Source organism: Pteropus medius, unplaced genomic scaffold, assembly GCF_902729225.1.
Source record: "Pteropus medius unplaced genomic scaffold, Ma_sr-lr_union100, whole genome shotgun sequence".
Lineage (NCBI taxonomy): Eukaryota > Metazoa > Chordata > Mammalia > Chiroptera > Pteropodidae > Pteropus > Pteropus medius.
This window is the reverse complement of record NW_024348304.1, coordinates 264,970-287,625: the sequence shown is the minus strand read 5'-3', so window position 1 is coordinate 287,625 and position 22,656 is coordinate 264,970. Positions and strand designations below refer to the sequence as shown.

Here is a 22,656-nt window from a genome sequence, read left to right as displayed (position 1 = left end):
CACGCGTGTTCACACGATGGAATGTGATTCGGCCACCACAAGGATGGAGTACTTACCCGCACTACAACATGAGCACTGACAACATCTGCTAAGTGAAAGAAGCCAGTCACAGCAGACCACATATTATATGATTCCACTTTGCAAAATGTCCAGAAAAGGGAAATCTACAGACAGAGTGATCTGTGGTTGCTTAGATTCGGGAAGCGGCGTCTGCAGCGGGTAGGGAGTGACAGCTAAAGGGTACGGGGATTCTTTCTGACGTGATGAAGATGCTCTAAAATCGTGGTGATGGATGTACATTTCTGTGACTCTACTAAAACTACTGAATTGTACACTTCAAATGAGTGAATTGTTTGGTATATAAATTGTATTTCAATAAAGCTACTTAAAAAAAGAAAAAAGGGAAAAGAAAAGACAATCCAGCAGGCCACAGACTACTATCCTTAGAAAACTCTGCTTTCAAAGTATTAGCCTTTGGAACTCGGGGTTCTGGGAGGATCCCAATAACTGCTGAGGTTGGTCACTGCACCTAAACTATGCAAACAATGTGGCTTATCCCAAACACCTGCTTTCCTCAGGAAGTCTGGAATTTTGTTATGTCCTAGGCAGAGGATGTCTATGTGATCACCCCTGATAAAAACCTAAGGCACTGAGTCTCTAAACAAGCTTCCTGACAGACAACATTTGATATATGTCATCACAATTCGCTGCTGAAGGAATTACTGTGTCCCATATGACTCCACTGGAGAAAACTATTGAAAGCTGGTGCCTGGTTTCCGCCGGACTTCTCCCCGTGATCCTTCTCGGTTTGCTGACTTAATGTCCTTTCGCTGTAATAAAGCAGACAGGCCAGTGACTGCGACTGCACGCTGACCGCTCTGGTTCTCCTAGACGATCACCCAACTTGGGAGTGGGAGGAACTCGGACACCCCAACACAGAGCCATTCCAACAGAGAGATCAAGAGCCGCTGCATTTCTATCAGGCTCCGGCAAAAACTTAAACAACCGTTGGTGGGGATAAATAGAAAGAGGTACTTTCCATTATCGTTGACTAATAGGAAATGTAATTATACTATAACACCCTATGGCAATATTCTATCAGCCTGGCAACAACTATTAAAATAAAAAAGAAACTCACTTCAATCTAAACGAAACCCAATACTGAAAATCTATGCCCTCAAAATGAAAGCATTCCTTCATTGACATATATCAGGTAGGTACGATGGATAAGGAAGTAAACAAAATAAATGCCCATAAATAGGGACATAATATGACAGGGTGTTTTTGAGTGACAAAGGTAAAATGTAATATGATCCTATTTTGGTAGAATAATATATGTGTGAAAATATACGTGCTTTATGAGCAGTAGAGCAAGGAGCAGTGCGTCTATGTGAAACTGACATGGGAACAGACAGCCGAGCTAGAAAATTAAAGTGGGGAAACATCTCGTACTAAAATCAACAGCTATGTGTCTACTCATCACATTTGTGTATTATATGAGTTATGGGTGCATCTAAATATACGCAAATACGAAATTAAAACAAAAGTGACATACGAGGAAGGATTACAGTAAGGAGCATAGAACTGAAGACTAGAGGCCCTCTGATAAACAAAACCACTGCCACGCTGCCCATGGAGGAACTGGAAAAGACTTAGAAAATGCACGAAACGAAATTTACGAAACAACCTTCGAAAGATTAATTTTAGGTAATAAGGAAATACTCTCCCATCACCAACAAAAACAGCAAATTATAAGTAATTTTCAATGTTTTGCACTTTTTTTACTCTATTTCTTTGTGTCCCACACTATTTCTTGTGGCTTTTACCTACATGCTCGTTTCCACAGTAACTAGAGAAAGACAAGGGTGTGTGTATCCAGAATACAGAGAATGGGCATTAAAGACAATGGCTGTGGCAGTGTGCTTTAAGACATGCTCCCCAGAGGAGAAGCATAGCAAAGACGGCATGCCCTAACACTTATGTGCCTTCACAAGGCCCCAACCTGAACTCCTGCTTTACTTAAACCTCTTCCCCATCGCAGCTGCTGGGAACATCATATTTCATGCACTCAGAACCCACATCTTGGTACCATCTTTGACTCCTCCTGCTCACACACTCTAGTCAGAATGGGACCGATTCCCACCACTGCTGCCCTGCTGTTCTCACTGCAGCCGCCATCAGGCCCGGACTGGTGGAACGGCCTCCTGTCTCCTCGCTTCTGCCCTTCCCGCCTGCAGCCTTCCCTCAAGCGTACACAAAAAGATCCCTCTAAAATTAAATCACGATGGAATACTATTCCTCTGCTCAAAACCTGCAACAGTTCTTTATTACATCCAGAATAAAACCCAAAGAGTCTCTATCATGGTCTGTAAGGCCCTATGCCACCTGCTAAGAATAAAAACTTTCTTCTACACTCTCATACCACTTCTGACACCAGATATGTGGGCTCTCCACAACAAGCAAGTCTCTCATTCTCAGAGGACACCAATTGCACACAGGGTGTCTTCCAATTTACTTCAGTTCTGACACTATCTACCTGAAGTTAGTGTCAGATCTCACAAGTCAAGGGCTCATTCCCTTAGACGACCTTCCCACTTCAGACCAACCACACGTCCCAAGCTGTCACCTGTACTGATCGACCGCCTACAAGTTGGGGCTCCCACAACCTCTCCATGGGTTCGATTAATTTGCTGGCAGGGCACAGAATTCGGGAAAACAGCTTACTGACTGATTCCAGATGATAAAGGATACGACTCAGGGACAGCCAGATGGAAGAGATGCATAGTGCAGGGTAAAGTGGAAGGGACATGGAGCTTCTGTGCCCTCTCCAGACACATTGCCCTCCCTGCACCTCCACATGTTCACCAACCCAAAAGCTCTCGGAACCCCTTCAGTTAGAATTTGTTTCATAGAGGCTTTATTATACAGGCATGATTGATCAAATCATTGGCCATTAGTGATGAACTCTACCAACCTCCACCACTCTCCCTTCCTGGGGGAGGCTGAAAGTTCCATTCCTTTAATCACTGGTTGGTTCCCCTGGCAGCCAGTTCCCATGCTGAGCTATCCAGGAGTCCCAGCCACCTGTCAGCACACACACAGAAAAACATTTCCGGATATTCCAAGGGTTTCAGATGCTGTGGGGCAGGAAATGGGTCCAGGGACCAAATCACTCTTACTGTCCCACACCTGCCCCTCCCCATTTCTAACTACTTCCCTCTACTTTCTCCTTCCAGCTCCTGGGCCGTCTGCTACGCTGCTGTCCCTGAAGACACCATGCAAGCTCCCGCTCTACGGCCTTGCACTGGCTATTCCCGTGCCTGGAAGACACGTCCCCTGACACCCACAGGGCTCCCCCCAGCTCCCTTCTTGATGGCTTTGCTCAAAAACCACCTTCTAAACGAGACCTATACTATCTAAAATTGCACACCACCCTAACCTCCACATTCCCAAGTCCCCTCACCCTGCTCTACTCTGTTTTCTCCTTGGCATTCTTCACCCGCTAAAATACCATATAATTGACTAATTATGCTTATTATTGTTTCTTCTCCCCATCCTTAGATTGTAAAGTGAATCCCTAGCACCTAGAACAGTGCAAAATGCATGGTGGGTCCTCATTAAATACTGACTGCATGAGGCTCAGGAAATAAAGTGAAACCTCAACCAACAAATCCTCTGAAATCAGGGCCCTGACAAAGATGACCTAGACACGAAGGGTACAGGACAATCTCCCGCCACCTGGCCACGAGGCCAGCGTCAGCACTACACTGACAAAGAGACTGGATGACTCTCAGGCCTACACAGCAGTACCATACTGGAGGAAAAACCTTCCAGGAGTCTAACGGCCTGCTGCTCTGAAAATGGAGAGAACTCCCATGAGAGGGGACGAGTTTATTATGCAGGCTGAGAAGTTTAAAGAAGCCAAAGCCTAAAGTGTCTGGCGGACAGACAATGTCCTTCCTCACAATTTCACAGATAGAAGATTGGTTCTTAGCTCAGACCTTAACAACCTCTGCACATGAATTTTTTCTTTCCTTATAAAGTTGAGAAAATTTATCTTTCACCTGAAAGGTAAATTTCACTTTCCAACTTCTCTTTAGCATATGCAAATTTCGAGCATCACTATTCTTGCGCTTTGGAGCAACGAGTAAGCAAAATGGGGGTGACTTGAACACGAGCTCTGCGATAGCACGACAATCAGTGTGATAACCCAGACAGCTACTTAGCGACGAATGGGTGGAGAGCATCTACAGGCTGGAGAAGCTGGAGAACGGGACAAGTCACCTTGGGATGGTGAGGGATGGTGCGAGATGTCATCACCCTACATTGTACAGTGCTCAATCAATTAAAACTCATGAATTGTCTATTTCTGGAAATTTCCATGGAACATTTTCGGACTGCGGTTGACCGTAGATAACTGAATCCACGGAAAGCAAACCAGAGATAAGGGGGGACTACTGTCTGTACAACTCTTCAGAAAAATAACTATAAACTTCTTTCATGATAATTTAAATTCATAAATAACATGATGATGCATCCAGCCACAAAAAAATAACCAGAGTACCCCAAATGCTACCTCGCCATTGCTCTCCTCGTGCCTCTGGGTCCCTGGGAATGCTCTCCCTGCCTGCGTTAGAGTCCCCTGTGCTATCCATCTAGTACTCTCTAGCACTTAAGATGACAGTACACATATCATCATCTTCAGGTGACCTTAGGTAGTCTGTCGTCCCTCTATAGCCATACGGTATAAATCTCTAACAAAAGGATGTACAAAGTACAGCGGGAACACACAGAAGAAGTAATCTACTGTCCTTTACTGGACCAGAAAATACTTCCCAGGTACGGTCACTGGGAAGTAGGAAGGGGGAGGGGAAGAGAAGAGAAGCAGCACCTCGCAAAGGTGAGAATATGAGAAAAAAGACTGTTTTACCTCTGGAAACTCAATGCAGTTGGGGGAGGACTGGAAACAGCCAGAGAGGAGTTAGAAAAGGAACATATTTCTGACCATGTTCGGGTTGTCTTATTAATTTTCAAATCTCTAGTGCCTAGCACACAACTATAGGTCAGTAAAAGTTTACTGAATTTGCTAACTCGGAAAAACACAAAAGGTTAAGTAAAAACTTCCAAATTCCAAAGAAGAGTATTTCTTCAAACTGTTTTCTGCAGGTCAATATTCGCAAAATAGTAGAAGACTAATGTAAATATTTCCAAATTAATTTAAAAATACCATGACAACTCAGATAACTGATTTTGTTCATTAAAACATCTAAGATATTCAAATATGGTTTATGTTGCATAACATTTTATTTTCTGATAAATTACAGATACAAATATACAAGCAACTCTTCTGAAGTGACTCATGGAAAACTAAAATTCTTCAACCTGATGCAATGGTTGTAGCATTTTTGTGTGTGTCATAAACACCTTTGGTAGCCTAATGAAGCCTATGGACTCCAGAATAATGATTGTAAATGCATAAAATTAAATTCATAGAACTATAAAAGAAAGAAGAAATCACAAATCCCAAAGAAAACCAATTATATTAAAATTCAGTTCTGCCCACAAGATCACAGTTCTAATCATGGATCCCAGTTTAAGAACTCCTGATAGAAGATATGGGTTAACCTGGAAAAGCAAAGAACACACACTTTTTGCCAAAATATTCTACATACATAGTATTCCTGTCATTAAAAATAAAACTCATAATAACTTACCAAGATTAGGATTTTATATAAAGTTATTTAATATTTAAATAACTTGAAAATTTTATGTGGTAGAATGTGTTGCTTCATTTGTAGCTCCTGTTATGAGCATATACTGTAATGCAAAATTTTCCAAAATCATTGCATCTGTACAAAATGAGTAATAATATACTAACTCTACATTTGTATCATCTCTAATTTCTAGTTAGCTCTTCAAAGAAGACATAAACTATCACATTCCTCCCTTAATCCAAGAGCTCGTAAGCAACAGGAGGCTAGACTGACAATCTTTTGGGCCCTAGCACACTCTGCATTCAAAATACTTCCAGATGCAATATACGAATTACCTTGCTGTAGGTTGTCTTCGGGGTCTTTAATTAAGAAATATCTTATGGTTAAAGCTGTCAAATGACAAGATGTGCTAAGTATTTTAGTAACTAAATGTCTCGGTAGGATAGCTTAATCTATCACTTATAGGTTTCAAACATATTTTTGGAAAATTGTAGGAGAAAGCAACATCCTCTCTACAATGGTAGTGAGTGAGCTCCAAACAGTTCCAACAAGGAAAATAACTCTGATTTTGACTTTTAAATATGTACATCACCTTAAACTAGATCAGAGTTTTCATATTTTAACTTTGTCCTGCTAAAAACTTCTAAACCAAATGATTCCAAAATTGTATCTCTTGATTCTACACACTTTGAACATTTGACACTAAATAATATAAACTGATCTTGAATCACAATACTTACCAACTCTAATAATTTCTTGATTTTTTTTCCCCTAAAGAAAAAAATAAACTAGATGGAAAAGAGTGCCCCTCTCCCATTAAAATAACTATCTTTTTAAAAACTACTTTATGTATCTTCTAGAAAAAATATTAATGAATTGATTATTAGTATCAAGTTCCGTGAATAATTTAAAGTCTATAAACATTTATAAATTACTGTTTTCAAAAATTAATAGGGAAAAAGCAAGGTCTATTCTTGCTCACTTATTTTTTACACTGTAGGAAAAAAATACACGTAACTACAAGTCGGTTTAATTTGTGAACAAATTTAAATAAATCACTTTCATGGTTTATCACCAGTAATCATAAACCTAGTCAAATGGTCCAAAGAGCTCATTTTAAAATCCTCTAAAATGTAAAATAAAAACAAAGTTTGTTTTTCCAGGCTACAATTAACATCTACCTACAGTGAGTTCGTCTATTTGGAATTCTTATGACGATGGCAGACAAGTCATATATTACTTTCACAAAATAAGTTTTGTTCGTTGTTTAATTTCTCTTTGACAGGACGAAGGATCTTTGCAGAGACCATCATCATGGAACTGAAGAGAAAATAAAACTAACCATTATCAATTTAGACAAAATCCATTTCAATCTGAATTTTGGTAAGCACTTGCTACTCTTTTTAAATACTGATAATTAGCAATGCTTTTCTTTAGAGGCCAGAACTAAAAGCGAATCAGACCCTAACTACAAAGAACTTCCTAAGTTTACTGTTAAACATCCTTTAAAAATAGCTTTGACGATTCCTAGCAAAAAATATATATATGTGTGTATATACATATATGTGTTTTTTTCCAGATAAAGAAACATTTGGCAAACTCTGCTGTCTGACAAAGCTTTCCAGTAAGTACATTTTGCAAGCGTTAATCAGACTTTGCATTGATAAAGCAAACTTTGTAGCGGGATAACAAATCCTCAGAATATGCTCAGGCTGCAGGCTCTGGAAACCCTCCCTCCAACACCTGTGCAAGTACTGCTTGTTCTCCAACGGTGTTTAAGATACTTCCGCAAACGACCCAGAAGTGACAGTTTAGACGCTAAACTTGAACTTTGCAAATTACACCTAGAAATCGCCAGCCCAAAGATTCTCATGGATCCAGCCATCTCTTGTCTCCCAAGAGGACCACTGGACCAAGCAAACCCCATTTAAAAAGCGGCTGCTGGGGGCAGGCAGGGGCAGGCAGGGGCTGGGCGGTGAGGGTCCTAAACCCGACGCACGGAGCGAACCCGCGGGACTCGGGTCCTGCCCCTGCCGTCCCTAAACGCAGCGGCGCGAAACGCCACGACCCGGTCAGCGCGGCACCTCCTCTCGACGCGCGCGCCGCGCGCCGGGCCAGGGGCGTCCCCGCCGGGCGGCCGGGGGGCTGAGGGCTGCGGGCCCGCGGGCGCCGGAACACGGCCGCGAGCCCCGAGTCCACCCCAGAAGTGTAGGGCTCTGGCGGGCGCGGGGCTGGAACGAGGGTCTCGCCGTCAGGCCCAAGGGGGTCGCACGTCTTGGACCTTCATCCTGGGGCCGGTTCCGGAGACTCACCTGCGCTCTGCCCTCTCGGCCAGGGGAGCGCGCGGTCCAGGTGGAGAAGTCAGGCCTTCCACTCCCACAGGGCTCCCTCCCGCTGGCCCGGCGCCGACACCAGGCTGCCACGCCGACGCTCACCGGGAACTGGAGCAGAGGCGCCCAGGCTCCGCCGCCCAGAGCGCGACCCGGCGCACGGAGCATGCGCACACGCCCGACTCCCAGGGACCAGTCAGGGCCGTGACACCTGCGGCCAACAGGTCCGGGCAGCGCCGCCCCGCCCATCGCCTCGCGCCCGCCCCGCCCCTCCCCGCCCCTCAGCGCTGGCCCCGCCCCCGCGCGCGATTTCAGGCTTCGGGACCTGCGAAACTGTATTCCCGCGGGGGTTCGATGGGGCACGCGATCCAGGAGCCTTGCTCCGAGGCGCGAGATCCCGCGAGAGCAGGAGCCTGGTGGTTTTTCTCCCGGCGGGAGCGGAGCGCTGGGTCTGGCGGTGGGAGCAAGGTGGCTGCAGGTAGGGCTGTGTGGTGTCGTAGACGGAAGGAGGGGACAGTTCCTCAGGCGGAGGTGATTGTTTCGGAGCTCCCGGTCATTTATTCGTTATTTTCTAAGCTGGAATGCGGATCCACCGAGAACTGAGCTGTAGGTTAGGTGGTGTTACCTGAGAGAAAACAGGTGTCGTCTGCCATGAAACCCCGTGCCGGTGCGCAGTTCCCTACAGCTGTCTGTCCCTGAGTCACGACAGTGTTTGTAGTTAAGTGGCTTCCATTGGCAGGAATGTGTGGTCCCCAACTGGTTGTTTTGTGACTACTAATAAAATGAAAGCTTTAATAAACGTGTTGACCCGGTTAATGGTTAATTGTGGTAAGAAAAATTTGGCTGCCTCCTTACCGTGTTTTCGAACAGGTTTTAAATTACGAGTTATTGCTTAGGAATTAGGCTAAACTCGGTTGCGTAATAAATTGTTTCTTAGGAATACTAGAAGATAAACCCACTGCCATCTTTAGTATCAAAAGTTCCTCTCAATAAATAAGGTTCTGGAACTCATCCCAAAGATGGTGCAGGTAGAATATACAGGTTACAAAAATTAAGCTCGTAGGTAACACTAAAAGTTTATTTTGAAGAAATATTTTAGGTCGAAATGGGTGAACGGTGCTTGAGACTGAATCAAAGATAATTTACTGAGCATTTACTGTGTTCCTTTTAGTGAATTAGGCACTGAAGGGAATACATTGAGATTTAAGACGTGATTCCTGCCTTCAAGAAATTTAAAACTTTTGGAGGAGGAGGGAAAAAAACTCTCCATTTAAAAAAATAGAACAATAATGACACCGTTAACGCTCCCCATGGCTTCGCTAGTGCCACTGTCTGCTGGTTCTGCAGCTGCCTGCCTGGTGCACTTTAAACATTGTTCCCCCTTCCGTGTGCCCTCTGTGTTCCCAAGCTCTCCATTTCGGTGTTGTTGATTATCCACTTCTCCTTGAGCACTCTCCCGCCCCCATCATGGACGTACCTACCAGGGACTCCCAAATGTATAGCTTCAGGTTAGACTCTTTTAAGCAACAGTATCTTCATCTGGATTTCACACAGTTACCTTAAATATGTCTCAAATTGACACTGGCATTTTTATCAGTCCCTACTCCTGACGCTGTCTCTCCCCATCTATATGTGACCTGGCCCATGTTCATTCCCTGTCTCAAATCTTAGCACCCATTACCCAAGTCAGAAATCCATGAGTACCCCTATATTACATTTCCTTCATTTCCTCTATCCTATTACCAAATTCTCTTGACTCTTACCTGCTTTAGTATCTCTCAAATCCACCCATCTTTTGGATCTCCACTTTCACTGGTGTAGTCCATCAAGTAATCACCATCATCTCCTAACTCATCTCCCTTGGACTGCTGCAATAGCCTCTGCTTATTTCCCACTCCTACCCAGCCTCCATTCTATTAATGATTTTTCTAACATGAAGATGTGATCGCAATATTCCTCTGCCAAGGTTTTGTCAGGCACTCCCAGTGGACCCCCTCATGATCTGGCCCCAGACTGTTGACCTCACCTACCGTTCTTGTCCATTTGCTCCACACTAGCCATAGCGAGCTCCTTGCTCTTCCATGTTTTAACTGGTTTCTCTCAAGATCCTTCAGGTCTCAGTTGAATACTTATCTCCTCCGGGGAACCCTTTATAACTTTCTAAGACAGACTTGCTCTTCCTCCACCTTCGTAGACTTATTTCTCATAACAATTATGTTGCACTGTAATTCTTGTTTTGCAAATGGAACCGGCAGAGCAACCCCCACCTCCACTCTTGAAAAAAAAAATAATATGAGCTATGGGTAATAAAGACTCATGCTTTCACTCTTCCTCATTTAGAAATTACAGAAGCATGCCCATGCAGTTCACCCTGCTCAAGGATTCGACTGAACGCTGACTGCACTTTCGGCCAGTTCTTGGCATACTCTAAGTATTGAGTTTTAAATGATAGATTTATAATAGGTCACAAGTTAAGTGCCATGAGGTCATCTGAAGCAAACATGAAAAAAAAAGCAAAACTGACATTGCCTTGCATATTAGGACAGGAGTTGCTCCCAGATAACTGGCTAGGAATGTCATGACATAGGTTTTAAATGTATTGCCTCGAGAATTACCATTTGTCCTTGAGGGCTGTGTGAGTGTTGATTCAACAGTCAGTTATTGGGTAGGCGCAAACTTAGGTAGAAGGATCTCTACGGCTCACACCGATGTGAGATCATGAGAGAGTAGGCCTGGAGCACCGAGGACCCGCTTATGTGGTTCAGCCGAGGCCTAGCCAAAGGTTTCATCACGCTTACACACATAACTCAGACCTTGGGGCTGGACCCGCCCTATCGCTGATGACTGCTAGGGTAATAGTGATCTGTCCTGAGGAGCTGTGACCCAATAGTTCCTAATAGGAGGTGTGGCAAACTGTGACTGAGCTGGGTGGGGAAAAGTGACATGAGGCACAGAGAAGAAGTAGCTGAGTGGCTGACTCAAGATTAGACACTAGACAAACTCCTTGTTCCCTAAATGCATTAAGGAAACAAAGAGGGCCAAAATATTTTATTTCCTTACTAACTAAGCTCCTAGAGAGCAGAGACCATTGCCATATTTCCAGAGCATAGCATAGTGCCTGGCTCAGGTACTGAACCCTACATGCTCAGTGGATAGAGTGAAAAATTGGACGTTTTATTGATTTTTTAGAGAAGAGAGACATCTGTGCTGACATGAATTGTTGGGGAGGGCTTCTGTGGGAGATCAAGTGTGAGCTTCAGCTTGGAAGGGTCATAGGTAGGCATATTTGAAGGCACTGAGGAAGATGCATAACTACATCAAGAGCAAGGTTTTAGAAACTAATGAACAAGGCCCTTGCAGGGCTATAATGGGAAGCCTTTGCAAGTTCTTGAACAAGGTGATTAGTTTGGAATTACATACAGAAGGTTTGTAGGGGAGATTGTAGCAAGGCAAGAAAATGACCTAAACCAGTACAGTTCCAGAGAAGTGTCCAGGCTGTGACTTGAGGATGAGGTCATCAGAACAATGTAGTCACCATCAACTACTCCCTCCTTGACAGGCTCACATCCCGACTGTTGTGACTCCATCCTCTGCTGGCTTTGTTCCAACCTCATTGGCCGCTCCTTTTCAATCTGCTTTTCTCTTACACTTTCAATCTACTTTTATCTTGTAAATGGTGATGCGCCTCAGTGCCTGGCCCTGGAATCTCATTAGTCCATTTAACCCGTTGCCCGTTTAGGAAAAAAAAGTGCAGCTCTGGCAGCGTTAATTTAATTTTACAGAAACATGCTCTTTGAGGCTGAAGCAAATCCAACTGGTTTTCAATGTGAAAATAAAATACAAAAACTGTTGTTTGAGTTATTTTGAAACAGAACTTGTCTCTTATCCTAATGTAACAGAAATGTATATGATCAGTATTTAATAATTTTTTATGTGGTAAATTTCAAAGCACGGAACAACACAAAGTGGAACATCTAGGATTTGACATTTTCAGACATCGAGAATTACTATTTTTTGTAAATAGAAAACCACTACTAAAAACAATGCTGTAAACAGAATGATGTCATTTGTTTCCAAAGACTATCGATACACTAGAGCGATGCAAAAAATAATAATAAAAGTGAGATATTTCATGGCAATCTTTGGGGGTAAGATCAGGACTGTCATCCACAAATTATCTCGGGATAAATGCTGCAGCCCCAAGTGCTGCCAGCTAGTATTCTCAGGGCAAATGAGAAATGGGTTAAAATGTAGACATATTATTCCCCAACTTGAAATTATTCAGTGACTTACCACCTACATAAAATAAAATCCAAATGTCTGCCAAGGCCTACAGACCCTGAATGAGCTGCCCTTACGTCCCTAACAGCATCTCATGCTATTCAGGGCTTTGCATTCTTCATTCTATCCCTATGCCTAGAACAGTGGTTCCCAACTGGGGGTGATTTTGTCTTCTAGGGGATGTCTGGCAATGGCCAGAGTCATTTCTGGTTTCCCAGCTGGGGATGAGGAGTGAGAGGTAGACACTGCTTTTGGTATCCAGTGGGTTGAAGCCAAGGAAGCTGCTAAACATCCTGCAATGGACAGGACAGTCCCTCACAACAAAAGAGTTTTACATTTTATGGTCCAAAGTGTCAACAGTGAGAAACCTTGGTCTACAATACTCAGGCACACCCCTGAATCTCCTTGCGGTGGACTCTGTTCATCCTCCACACCTCAGTTTTAAGTTCATCTTTTTAAGAAAGCCATCCTAGAACTCCCTGCTTATCTCTATCACAGTGTCCTGTTAATTTACCTCATATCATTCATCACAACCTGTGACTGGTTTGCTTATTTATTTGCTTACTTATTGTCGTTCTCACATGAAGCAAACTACATGAAGGGCCTGTCTGTCTTGATCACCGTTCTGTAAAGTCGGCTACAATGGCACAGAGTAGGCATCAATAAAGAGTTGTTTACCACCTGAATTAGTATCTGCAATAAGACACTGAATGGAAACTTAACAAAAAGACTTTCTTTTATGCTTTTTCTTTTTTCCTGTAAGATTGAAATACACAGTTACCAAGAGAGCAGAGTGAAGACGCCTGGAATTAAGCTGTCACGACCAGTAGTGTTTCCTGGGAGGCTGCAGCCTGCTCTCAGAATCCACATGCGCTCCACGAACACCCTGTTGTCCTGAGTAGCTTCTCACAGTCAGAACCAGATGCAGGATAATATTATGGCCAAATTGACAACAGTCTGTGAGGTGCTAAATATCAGAAAGAAAAGAAAGAGGTAAGAGAGAATAGTACCAAAAAATGAGATAAAATTATAGTATTGTTAATCAAGTGATAGAAGGTTAGAAAACCTAATTTTTTAATATGTGCATATCTGAAAAAAACTTTCAAAAAATGCGTTTGGAAGTGTCTAGTTAAGACACGTTTTGATTCTTTCAATTAAGGAAGTTATCTATTGTGGACATATATGCTTCATCTTTTTCTGCTTTTGGTAATAGATACAGACCACTTAACCACAGCGTGGGCATAATCTGAGTCTGGCATTTCACTCCTCTCTGGCTGAAATGATTGGTTTGGGGGTGATTCAGGCTAACCAGCATCCTTTCCAAGGAGTTTTCGAATGAGAACTTGCAGGAAAGATCCCTTTTTTCTCTGATCGCAAAGTTGTAAAGATGTGAACTCAGAGCTGCTTGTGGCTATGTGCTTTGCCATTGAGTGTAGCTGGTCTAAAAGAATAATGTAAGATGGGGGGAGAGAGGGAGAGAGAGTCCCTGAAGGTCCTCTACCCTCTTACAAAGTAGGAATTCAGGAGCACTGGACTCCTCACAGCTAGGCAGCATGACATTTTGTTGAACATCAGAAGATCAGATTCAATATCCATGGCATCTTAACCAACTCTTCCTCATCTGTACGTCCTCATCTTTCTAAGCGTCTGCTATGCCAGAGTCAACATTTGCTAGTTAACCATACTTAGTGGTTTAACCAGTAGCCTCCTTAATTTTTGCTGACATAGAGTCAGCTTAGGCTATTTCATTACCTTCATAGGTTATTTCACTTTGAAACATTCTAATTTTCTTATCTGTAAAGTTGGGATGAGAAATAATACTTATATATGATGTCTTTTGATAATGCCCCAGATAAAAGCATCTGTAAAGTCCTACACTGTGTTATTAGGGCTGTTAGTGCTGTTATTATGATTGCCAATATTGTTGTCATCAATGCTAATATGATGCTTTAAGAACCTGTATATTGTTTTCCTTGCTGTAGTATGTATTTTATAACAATCTCAAAGGTGCAGGAGGCTCTAGATGTCATCTGGTCCAGCTTCCCACTCACTGGAGGATCACCCTCTCCTGTGGTTGTCCAGCCTCTGTTCAGATACGGTGACAGAAGTAGAAAACTTGATGCTTTGTGGGGCAGCCTATTCCTTGTTAAAACTTTTTTAACTGTTGAGAAATTTTTATCACAATGAGCTGAAATCCACCTCTCAGTAATTACCACACACTGGTCTTGTTACTGTCCTTCGTGGCCACAGACGTCTCTAGTCTCTTTTATGTAAGACTGTTTAACTTGAAAACATTTTTTTCATGTTTCCCAGCTAAATACACTCAGTTCTCTCAATTTTTGAAGGCCTGGTAAATTTTAAACTAATCAACTCAACTTCACCTCATCTAACAATTTAAAGTAAATTCTAAAAAAAAAAAATAAAATGAAATAAAGTCAATTCTAGCATATAATATAAAGTGGTCAGATATAAATAAGAGAATGAATTGTGGCTATAGGAAATTAAAATACAACTAGAACGTTAAGAATGAGAACAAAAGAACAGGAATATGCATGATCCTGTAGCTTCAATTTGTTTGACTCTGAAGTAAAATCAAAAGTGGATATGATATTGAAGTTATCAGCAACAGGAAACATTTTTCTGTCATCATCTGAAACGCCTTTTCCCGCTTGTGGGCCTTCATCGAAGGCGGCCATTATCCATGTACACTGACGGTAGACTGGTCAGCATGCCCATGGAAAATGCGATAACAGGCTGCATTTGCCATCCGCGAAACTGGATCCACAATGCACTTTTGTTGTCAGCTTCTGAAGAAATGTGGCACCCAAAAATAAAAACAGGTTTTTACAATTACTCTGATTATAGTTTGGGGAAATTACACCCTCCCTTGGTTCAGACACTGTGTTTTTATCATGACAGTTTAAGTAAGATTGATTTAACTTATTTTGCAAGTATGTCACTTTGTTAGCCAAAGGAAGTTCATGTTCAAAAACTGAATTTTTTTATTTGATTATTTTGTTTTTATGAATTGGTATTAAGCCAGGTTTCCCAAATCTTAACGACATCATTTTTTTAGGCATAAATGTTTATACTGCCTCAGAACACAAGCAGTTTCATCATCATCTGTTTCTTTCATTTCTTTAACACATCCTATTAGGTTTTGAAGTTTTAGTCTACATCTTACATGAGATTCACTATTCTTCCTAGATTTTTGTGTTGTCGGCTTATTACCTTCTTTGTCTTCAGCTGAATCATTGAGGAAGATGTTGAAGTAGGCTGGATTCCTGATGTTCAGCTCCAGCTGTGGCCAAAGTTAACCTGAATGGCAGCATTAAAACTGTTTAGAAAGCCAAGAAGAGACCATGTGTGAGAGCAACATGGTATCATAAAAAGCATGGCCTTTAGACCTGGGCAGACCTAGGTTCAAACCCTGACTTTACCATTTACTCTTTGTGTGTGGTCCTGAGCTGTTACTAACCTCTCTAAACCTCAGTGTCCTCATCTGTATGTATCAGGGGACCCTAGCAGATCCCTAACCCGATAGCTGTTAACAAGGTTAGTAGGTTGCCAACCAGCCCCTTGTGGGGATTTATTCCTATGTTTTTTTGGCAGGAGGGGGGAGCAATGTTTTGTAATCTGAGAGAAAGAGTAGTAGAATTGCTGGTGTTCAGAAGTAACCTGATAGGATAGAAAAAGCACTGGACAGAGAATCATGAAACTCTTCTTAACAAGTAGCCGTGTGGTTGTGGGCTGGTCAGTTCACTTCTTCTAACCTCTCTTTCCTAATTCATAAATGAAAGGAGTGGACCACATGCTTCTGAGTGCTAAAGATTTGAAGTTCAGGGTCTGTTCCCAGTTGTTATTTAATTCCAAACTACGTGCCAAGAACTAAGTGCTTTAATGCAGATTATTTTTACTTAACTTTCCCAACAACCCTAAAATATTAATATCTAGCTATTAATATGTAATATTTATAGACAGTGAAAGTGAGGTACCTAGCATGGTGTCTGCACAGAAGAGGCACTCAATAAATGTAAGCTGAATGACTAAAGAAAAGAACGTATCAGTTCTTTCCAGTCACAGCCATGGAAATACAGCAAGTAGGTAGAAATGAGTGAAGGCCATCTATACTCTACTAATAGATCCAGAAGTAAAGGCCAGAAATAGCTAGAGGTTTTGTCTTTAAGCCATTCACTAGGATTTCTATTCATAAATATCTCTTTAATGTTTTTATAAAACAAGTTTCATGAAAGGTTTTATAGAAACGATTCTTCAGACTCTTAGAGACGGAAAGGACCTCAGACTGGTTCGTTAAAATCCCTCACTGTGCAGACAGGGAGCCTTATACTCAGGGGGGCGGTTTCCAAGCTCTGCTGGGCACTGCTGGAGCCAGGGCCACGTCCACTTCCCAAACGGCCTGGCATCGGATACTGTCCCGGGAACATTCTGAGTTTCACGAGAGACAGTGCTGTTAAAGTGCATGGAATTCCTTCAGTATCCAGGCGTTGGCACCTTTGTACCCTTCTGAGAGTCGACAGAAGGGGACCGCAGGAGGAAGTCAGGAGCGTTTCACAATGCAGGTTGTCTCTTTCTGGATTGTGATGTCATGGAAGTCCTTTATGAAAAACACTATAGTGTTTGGAAATTTACCAAGTTTATTTCCCACCCCTCAGGAACCTGACAGATCTGTCCCTGTGACACGTATGCGCGCGCGCGCGCGCACACGCACGCACACACACACACACACACACACACACAAAACTGTGCGTCTGTACTAACTGGTTTTTAAGTAGTTCTTTAAAAAATACGATAGTAAAATAACACTCTGTCTTTGCTCATAGCACACTGGCTGAGGTACCGATCCCAAAGGAAGCTACCCTGGAGAGCGTGTTCTTTTGAAGATGACAGAAACTTCCAGGGCACTTGTGTTTTCATGGTAAACTTCCTTGCTGGAATTCACAGTCAAAAGAAAAGAGGAAAATAAGGCTTTTTTTATACAGTAATAAAATTGTTGGAAAATATTTGGTGATAGAAAAACTTCAAAGAATTATATGAAGGCAGGAATGCTGTAGTACTGAGTTTATTTTTCTTAACCGTTAGTGCTCTTGAGTCTTTCATTCTCTTCTCTATGAAACGCCCTAAAACTGAAGTTGGCTAGGAAAATACTAACTCTTGGCAACAATAGGCCTGCCGTGTGCGTTAAAGCCTTCTCGTACATTTTTAAATCAAAGTTTTTCTGATTAAAATGTTCTGCTACTGTTTCAAATTCTTTTCATTCCGAAGAACTCTATTAAATTAGGTGTAATGGTTTTAATGTGAAGGAGGGAAGCCATTTCAGTTGCTAAAAACAATGGTAACATTTCAGTCCCTAACAGCAAGCAGCTGTGATCCAGTTCACATGAACATGCATGTGAGTGACATACTCTGACATTTTATTTTACTTTATCCTGTTTCATTTAAAAAGCTGCTGATCATAACCAACTGAATTGATCTCCTGACCCCTTAGCAGAACACGACTACAGTTAGAAAGACATGGAGCAGGAGGTTTCTAGTGGAAGGGACAATATTTACTCTTTAATACAGTATAGAAATTTACTTCCAGTTAGAAAATAGTATTTTGGTTTGATACTGTCACATTGACAGTTTTTTACTGGTAAAAGTAAAACTTCCTAACATGGTAGAAAAGGCCTTCCCATCTCTGGCTCCACGTTTCACTAGCATCGCCTCTTATACAGCCTTATTTCTCTGTGCTTAATAAGTAGGGTATACAGACTACGGTTGTCTCTACACAGCGAGGTAAACGCGAGCTCATTTCCAGGCTGCCTCCAGATGTGCGGACTGTTGCCCTGTAGACATTGCATTCTCAGCTGAGACAGGAGAAAGAGTAAGACAGGCGGAGGAGCGTTAGAGCAGAAGCAGGGTTCTTGGCTCCTAATTTTAGACCCACAGCGTGAGACTGGGCTAGTTTCTTAGCTCCTCTCATCTAACTTCCCATTCTGTAAATGAGGGGAATTGATCTAGAATATTTCACAATAGTGTCTAATTCTAAAGTTCTTTTAGTCTGATGGTTGTGAACCAAAGAGTGTGTTTCATTATGCTATTTACACAGTACTTGTAGCTTGTGTTTGGCAAAATAATAACTCGTTCTTATTATATTCAAAATATTAATATCTTTTTGCTATGCTCATAGAGGACACTTAAGTAAGCATCGGGGTGTGGAATTGTACAAATAGTATAGTCTAATACATTCTGATAATTATGATCACGAACCATATCGGTATGTACATCTGACAACATGATGATTTTTCTGTGTTGCCGTGTATCTGTTGGGGCTACTGTAACAATATCATAGACTGGGTGGTTTATAAACAATAGACGTTTATGTCTCACAGTTCCAGAAACTGGGAATCACTTCTTGGCTTTTTGGCTAAGATCAAGTCTAGAAGATGAGAAGTCCAAGATCAAGGTGCCGATAGGGCTATCTCTGTGTCCTCATACGGGGAAGAGGCGACATTGCTCTCTGGGGTCTCTTTTATGAGGGCACTGATCACATTCATAGGGGTTCCATGCTCATGACCAACTCACTCCCCACAGGCCTACCCCCTAATGCCATCACACTGGAAGTTAGAGTTCCGACATACCAATTTTAGGGGGTAGACACATTCAGTCACCAGCATTATAAGTTTAATGCTTGAGAGTAGAAGTCGGAAAGTATTCCTCCTGCCTTTTCAAGGTAAGGGAGAAAAGAAGAAAAGGTTGATTGCGTTTAGGGAGATTTTCCGGTATTTTATAGAAGAATGACCTCCTTTCCCTGGTCGTGACTTCGAGATGCCTAATGTCGTTAAGCAGGGTGGAATCCGCTCCGCCCCCCAGCCCGTCCCCCCGCCCCCCGCCGCTGCCACCAAGAAAGGGACTTGGGTGATTGTTTTTATTCGTTACACTTTAGATGTGATTGTGCCAATGCATTAGAATCCAAGTGACATGTGTTTGTGATTCAAAGTATTGCAAACAGGTATTTAAATGGGAAGCCATTTTAGTTTTTTAGAACATGAAGGGTTTGTAGCCATCAGTTCCATGGGAACTCTGTTCTGATTGTGTAAGGTGTTTCTGTAGAGGTAAGGTAGGTACAGTGATCAAGGGAAGTGTCCACCATATTGATTTTTTTAAATTCTCAAGTGACGTAGAAAATATGCAGATGCTCACAAGAAATAATATTTTAGCAAGACCCTAAACAGGCTCCCTTCGTTGCAGTTTTGAGTCTGGAGAATGGAGCTAATGCTGTCAGTCCACTTCGTGTTTCTTGTGTGTATATTTAATGTTCTCATTGTTCCAACATATATTAGTTCCAAATCAAGGCAAAGTATATTTATCTGGAAGCAGTTCCAGTGTAACCTGTAATCTAAGTCAGTTCTAAATGCTTTTGTTCTCTTACTGTATGGTCTTGATAATATCTTATTTTGTTAATAGCAACAGCTAATATTAACAAGCCTTTATCATATATCGGGTAATGTACTTTATTATGCAGTATTTTAAAGGTAGATGCTAATATTAGCCCCATAATTCAGATTCATGTATTTATTTAATATTAGCCCCATAATTCAGATTTATTTGTTTGTTTGTTTGTTTTTTTATTTAACTAACTATACTAAGGTTAATAAGTGCTATGAAAAAAGTAAAATAGAAGCGCAGTAAGAGGTTAGCAGTGCGCTCCCTTAAATAAGGGTGTTCAGGCAAGATCTCAGAGGTGGCATTGAAGCCACACAGAGTTGGAGAAAAGTACACCTTTCAGAATGAAGTAAACTGCTTGAGGTCACATCGCTGATTTGTGGTGCATTAGCAGAGCTGGCACCACTTTCCTATACACTGCTTTCATATGTTATTTGCAAGTGAGAGATGGTAAAGGAAATGTAATGAGGGCATCTACGTGGGTGACAATTCACGTCCGACAGTTGTGTGCACATAGAACCAAACTGCTAAGGGGAAGGGCTCCAGAAGCCACCGAATAGCACAGTCAGCTCCCGGACGGCCCGGCTGTGCTCCCCTTTGGCCTGCTTCGTTCTCACATTCCTTTTCTCCCTTTTCTTTTCTATTTATTGTGCTAGTGCTGCAGCTTCTATAGCAGTTCTTCGATCAGCCGTTTTAAAATAGGGCATGACGTTGAATTTATCTTTTTGTCTTGACTTTTCCCCATCCTGTTTCCTGAAATGTCACTATCTCCTACCCTTCCTAAGTTGTCACTGAAATGTGTTTCAAGATACTACACAATGCTGAATAGTAAGCACATTCTTTTTGGGTCAGAACTATAATCTCTTAAAAATAGCTTTTCCTCATTCTTTGCCATGTGTACCAAATCTTCCTATTGAAAGCACATCATATTGAGAAGCCAGGGAAAGTCCAGAGCCAGGGTTGAAATCTAGCTCTTCTGTTTAAGGGACTTAAATAGGGGCACACCCTGTTATTTACCTAATAATACTTCAGTTAAGCCACTGAAATCTTTCTACGATTTTACTTACTTTGTTCTTAGTTTTGAGGAATTTAACCTTTTAAAGCATAATTTCCTAAACATCCTTCGATGTCTTTGTGAAGCGCTGTGATCGGTTCGTTTGGAGTGGAGTCCCCTTGCTTGCTCTCCTGGCAGAAGCCTGGCACTCTTCCACCTTTCTCAGAAAGCGAGCTGCCTGTTCTTCTCCAGAATTGAGCATGTGGAGGTCGAAAGTATTTTTCAGAAGAAAAGGGGTATTCAAAGCAATACTTCCCTAAGCTTAATAAAAAGCGGTTGTGGCCAAGAAACTGCAGTGATGTCATCAAGTTTTATCTTGCATAAGCAGCAGAGTGAGGAAATTCCAGAATTAATAAGTCTGCCGGTACAGCCGTGCCCTGAGCTGGAAAGTTCACAGTGTTCTTTTCATACTCACAACTGGACACTTTGCTCCACATTAGCCTTTGTGAGAATAATTGGCTCCCTCCATTTCCAAGCTGCTAAAACATTTATAAATGGGTCTATTTAGAAAATGTAAAATTTTAAGCGGATGCAATAAATGGTCACTTTGACTAAAAATTGTCCGTATTTGTACTTCATTCTGTAATAACCAATAATTAGTCATTTTTAATTATCAAATCCTTTCAAATGTTGAGTTAAGAAATAGAAAATACTGGCTTTGAGAAATGATCGAAGAGAGTGTAGAGTTACAAACCAAGAACGATTATTTTAAACATAGCTCCAGTTATTAATGGCACTCTGGTTGTTATCTAGAGAACAATTGTCATGCACTTCTGTCCGCTTTATTTCCTCTTCTTTCTCCCTTCTTTGTCCTTATAGGGGAAACAAAAGGAAGGCTACATTGATCAAAAGGGGGCACGATGCTGTGCAGAGAGATGAGCAGATTTAATAAGAGAGTACGCTTCTGCTTTTCTCTAATTTTATAATTAAGCGTGCATATTGCTTGTTTTATTTAATTCACTTTCAACACAGTCAGAAAGTTCAGCTTTTTATGCTTAAGAGTGCCCGAATGACTTTGGAGGCTGACTCCAAAATATCTCAGTTTATACCTCTATTTGCCTAATTAAAATAATGGGAATTTCTTATTATTTTGTCTAGACATAATAAAGTAGTTTAAAGCTCAATTTTATTCTGAAAGAGCAATAATGAACATGAGTTCTTAGATCGTGATTTTTTTTTTTTTTTTTTAATACTAGAGCACCTGGTCTTCCTAGGTGGTCTCCCATCCAAGTACTAACCAGGCTCGACCCTGCTTAGCTTCCAAGATCAGATGGAATCAGACGTGTTCAGGGTGGCATGGCCATAGGCTAGATTGTGTATTTTAGAGCCAAGCTCACCAAGTTCTTCCCTTTTTGAGCTAAAATTAAGCTAATTCACTTTAGTGCTCTGAGGCTCGATTTTCTTCCATAACACCTTCCCCACAGGATAATTACGGAAATAGAATAATATTAAAATATGTATTAAATAGCGTTTATAAAGCAGCGCGTATAGTGCTTAGCGTTTAATAGTCCATCAACATATTTTCATCTCTTTTTCTTTTTAATTTTCATTCTCCTTTATTTCTTTTTTCATGAATACAAATGTGGGTGGAAAAAATGTCAGTCTTTCTGCTGTTCTAAATAGACTATCAAATTTCTTCAATTCTAGATTCCATTTGAAAGATTTAGCTGGTTTTTAGGTCAGTGGAAAACCCATTCACAATTCCTTTTGAATTCTTAATTTTATAGCAACTGGAGTGTGAAATTTAGTCATTGCTAGAGGTATCAAAACAGCTGAGCTAGAATTAAGAGACACTTCCAGGAAAGCAAGAAATATCATAGTGAACAGAGGA

General features: G+C 41.6%; 1 protein-coding gene, 1 long non-coding RNA gene and 1 pseudogene across 10 annotated transcripts in view; 1 reads left to right on the top strand and 2 right to left on the bottom strand.

The window, feature by feature from the left end:
* USP53 (ubiquitin specific peptidase 53) overlaps window positions 1–8,247 on the bottom strand; it is a 43,081-nt gene extending 34,834 nt beyond the window's left edge. Inside the window, exon 1 of the mRNA XM_039879502.1 lies at window positions 8,027–8,247. The gene's annotated coding sequence lies outside the window, so the exon portion shown is untranslated. The remainder of the gene's footprint in view (window positions 1–8,026) is intronic.
* A 118-nt stretch (window positions 8,248–8,365) lies between these two features.
* The window catches only part of LOC120616201 (uncharacterized), a 65,667-nt gene continuing 51,376 nt past the window's right edge, over window positions 8,366–22,656 (top strand). For all 9 annotated transcript variants that reach the window (XR_005656510.1, XR_005656514.1, XR_005656513.1 and 6 more), the window contains exons 1-3: window positions 8,366–8,522; window positions 13,089–13,318; window positions 17,167–17,261. This is a non-coding gene — a long non-coding RNA (uncharacterized LOC120616201). The remainder of the gene's footprint in view (window positions 8,523–13,088; window positions 13,319–17,166; window positions 17,262–22,656) is intronic.
* Window positions 22,015–22,133, bottom strand: LOC120616307 (uncharacterized; annotated as a pseudogene).